This window comes from Pinus tabuliformis, chromosome 3_1 (assembly GCF_031772625.1).
Source record: "Pinus tabuliformis cultivar Carrire ecotype Pingquan chromosome 3_1, CPIR1, whole genome shotgun sequence".
NCBI classification, from domain to species: domain Eukaryota; kingdom Viridiplantae; phylum Streptophyta; class Pinopsida; order Pinales; family Pinaceae; genus Pinus; species Pinus tabuliformis.
The window spans coordinates 864,360,435-864,364,822 of NC_142301.1; positions in this window are offsets into that span (position 1 = coordinate 864,360,435).

Sequence of the window (4,388 nt, forward strand, 5' to 3'; positions counted from 1 at the left end):
GTGATCAGCTCGTTGTAAAGAATGAGCAGGCAAATCATCGAGATAGGGTTGCACAATGTGCTTGATGTCATGAAATGCATAAGACATCGCCCGTTGAAAAGTGGCCCCGACGTTCTTAAGTCCAAAAGGTAATTTGCAATAAGCAAATGTCCCCCATGGACAAATGAATGCCGTTTTTGGTTGATCGGCAGGTAGAATATTGATTTGATTATAGCCTGAGAAACCATCCATGAAGGAAAACATCTCACTTCCAGCACAATCATCAATGATTTGATCGATATAAGGCGTAGGATAGTTGTCTTTTGGACAAGCCCGATTGATATCCCTATAATCGATACAAATTCTTATTGTTCCTTGTTTTTTATTGACGGGAACAATATTCGATACCCAATCCGTTAACGGGATCGGATAAATGAAACCTGCTTTCAACAGCTTTTCGACTTCTGCTTTGATTGCAGCCGCTTTTCGAGGGTGGATCTGACGCAACCGTTGCCGAATGGGTTTAGCATCCGGGTAGGTTTTGATTTCATGAACAACAATGGCAGGATCAATTCCCGGCATTTCCTCGTAAGACCAGGCAAACACGTCGTGGAATTCTTGGAATAGGGCCTTGTAAGTTTGGATTTCCGTTTCAGTACAAGCGGCACCTATATGAATGTTCTCCTCGATTCCGGGCTTCACTGAAATATCAATGGGAATTGTACGAGAAATATTCCCTAAATTCAGCTCTGAATCAGAATGTTTCGTTGGATCCTGAGCGTCTTTGACATATTCAGTGGTAAAGATAGATGAAAAATCATTTTCAAATGCATCATCCTTACAGAAATAGTGGGTGGAACAGTTACCCCGGCAACCTGCTTAATGAATAGACTGGACCAAGTTCCTCCACTTTAACCGTCTCGAAGTGAAGCGAACCCCCCAGAAAATCCAAGTGAGTATAACCGACGTCTGCTCCAGGTACAGTGGGACCTTCCCTCCACCGTCACCTTGGGTAGAATCCTAGATATTATGGCCACTAAGGTTACCAATCACAACAATTACACCTGGGGGAACAGTCTAGGCTCCAACAGCACGCAAGGGCAGAGTAGCAAGCTCCAATCCCCTTACCGGCTCCTTGACAACAATCCAAGGTTTACCGATAAGTGACCCCTGGCTCCTCGACAATGGTTAATCCGAGGTTTACCGTTTGTAATACGTACTGTCTGACGTCGTTCCCAACGAGGGAGGAATGATCCCTCACTGGTTCGGACACGAGCTCGTGCTTCTCCTTTAAGAGGAGCTTTCCCAGAATGTAACTGAAACAATTGGATTTGTTCTACTCAAGATAGACTATCTGTTTGGTTTTGTAGTCTTGGAGAGTTAAGTACTCACCTACTCCAAGACCCTAGCCTAAGCTATGTTGGTGCTTCAGAGCCCTAGAAAAATAAAGATTACTAGATTGATTTTAATTTAAGCGTTACTTTTAAGGTTGTTTCTTAAGTCAAAAGGTGATGGAAGTGAAACTAGTGGTGTGTTGACTCGACTCGAAACCACTACAAAATGCACCTAGAATGATTTATCCACTACTTTACTTTTTCGATGAATTGTTTTAACTAAAAAGTTGAGAGAATGCAATCTTTATAAAAGCAACCTTTTAATTGAAAACAATCAAAGAAACAATTCGTTTGTCTTCTCCAAGCATAAAAACATAACTTCTCTTTACATGCACGAAAAAACTCTTTTCTTCTTTTGAAAACAAAAAGCTACTTGAAACAAGACTTTTAAGAAGATGTTTTTGTATTTTTCTTTTAATAAAGCAAGTAAATCTAATTTAAACAAAAAATCAATCTTAACAACTCTTAAAATCTATGAAAATGCACTCATAAGCAAACTAAAGGTAAATTTACTCTAAGCAATCTTAATGAGGCCAAAACTAACAATGATTATTTCTAAGGTGTTTTACTTGATTACAATCAAATCAAGGGCTAGCTTATTGCAGAATCAAAAACTAGCCAAAACAAAATTCTAATCTTTTTGTTCTTTTTGTAAAATGGAAATCAATACTTTATAAACAAGTAATTCGAAATTTGACCCAAAACAACTCAAATGGAAAGTTGCTCACAAAAGGAGACTTTACGACAGGCCAGACTTCTAAGAAGGTTGACTAACCAGAGAGATCTAAGGCTGGACAACTTTCTACTAGCAAAGTCACTACAAAGCCTTTCCAAAAATCAAACCCTAGGTCAAAACTTCGTTGAAAACCACTAAAACACTCAAAGCTCACAAAACTAGTTTAGGTGAAAATTCTTGACAGGGTACTAAAGAATCTGGGCGGAAAACACTAAGGAAAAACAAAATCTAAAAGCAATTTGAAGCAAAAATGGAATTTTCTTAAGTTTTACAGGAAGACGCAGGCAACCCGTTGTCACAGGTGCGGCCCTGCTCTGTGCAGACAGCAACAGCGCGTCCAAAGACGCACTGTGCAGTACTAAGAGGGTGCGTCCGTCTGGAAAAATAAAGAAAAACCAAATCTAACTAAATCTAAAGCTAAGCCACCCAAATACTAATTCACACAGTCAAAAACCAGAAAACAAAAATGATTTTCTCAAAGCAAAGTTCATATAAAGGAAAAGACTCTCTCATTAATGGATTCCCCAGCGGAGTCGCCAATTTGTCACACGGAATCTGTCAAGGGTGCGGACACGACTGACCTTCCTAGAAGTCTAAGACATTCTAATGACAAACAAGACAAAAAGGAGTGATCTTTCTCTAAATACACCTTTTATAACATGAAAACTACAAGTGTTTAGGCTTACCTTATTCCAAAACGCTGTTGTTGAAGTCCGTTCTTGACGATCCGGATGAGCTCCTCCTTCAAGTCAATTCCTGCAACCACAAACAATCAAACAATTACCAAGCACTTGCATTTCATATAATAAAACATATATCCAACATGCAGACCAAGGAACACATGAAATAACTCATTAACATAAGCTATTGAGAAAAATAAACCAGTTTGTATTAATAACGAAACAAAGAAACTCTTACAACCTGGCCTTGGTGTTGTGCAAGTTCCTCCCAGGGTCCATCAAGGGTTTTCCTCTACTTTGACAAAGCTCACCCTCTCCCAAGTAGAATCAAGTGAAGACAATCTCTCCTCACAAAGGCTCTAATGGAAGACCTAAATCCTGCAGCATTTACCCAAAGAAAATGTATAGCTCCAACCTCTCCTCCTTCTGGCTCAATGCCTTTATTTATAGTGCTGTAAAGAGGTTATTCTGGTCCACCATCAATGGGATCATCCCCCTCTTTGGGTGGGATAACTCCCTTATTGATGGGATAAGATTCCCCTTAATAGAGATACATGAACCAACTGGAGGCGCATCCATTTCATCAAACCGACCTCTAGAATGTTCTAGAAGTAACCACAAGTAACTTTTTCAAGATAAAACTCGCGCATTTTGTCTTTTACAGAGGGACGCACCTGTCCCTTTACATACAGAGCGTCCATGGACGCAGTTTTTGTGAACAAGGTCCGCGTCCCCGCAGGTAAGACTAGAGAGAACCTGCGACCCCAGAGATAAACATGATTTTTACAAGACTTTCTCTCTTTTTTGAGTTTGAGATGGATAACAGAGGCATGAGACTTGCCTAAGAGGGTAGCATGACTGTTGATTTGAGCCATACTAATTGTAAGTAGTCAAGGTGACATTTTTTAGTGTAACACACGGGTGTGTGGCACCCGGTTTGTGCGACGACTTGGAATGGGTGTCTTGGCAACTCGGGTGAGCGCCCGCCCGGCATGCAAGTGGCACGGTGACTTGGTGAAGTGTTGAGATTGTGAACAGAGGTGTGTCTTGGGCAGAGGTGCCCATGTGTGGTGACTTGGAGGCACGCCCAAGTTGGGCAAATAAAACGATCATGCAACAAGGTGAACGAAACGTTGGTGAGTCGTGCGGTGACCATGCAGAGGTGCCGACGAGCTAGGCAACCAAGTTTTGCCTTGGATTGTAAATTTGGCTTAGTGTGAAACTTGGAGTTTCCAAGTATACTTGTAAAGATTGTAACTTGTAAAAGATTGTGTAATATATTATCGGGCATACTTATTGTTCAGGGAGTTGCCCCTCCCTTTATACTGTGCAATTATGTTCTTCATTTATAATTGTTGATGATAATGAATGTGTATGGGTGTTCATTGGTATAAAGGAAGCATTAATAATACTGAGTTGTCAAACACAAACTAAGTAGGAGTAAGTGGTTAGGCGTAGTCCATGAACATAAGTATTGGTGAAAAGAAATTGTTCGATGGTGCCGCACCTCGCTAAGAGCGGTTGAAAGACTACCACCCGCTTGGGGGCGTGACACAACCTATGATTGTAAGGGAGCCGACATGACTTTGCGATGGCGTG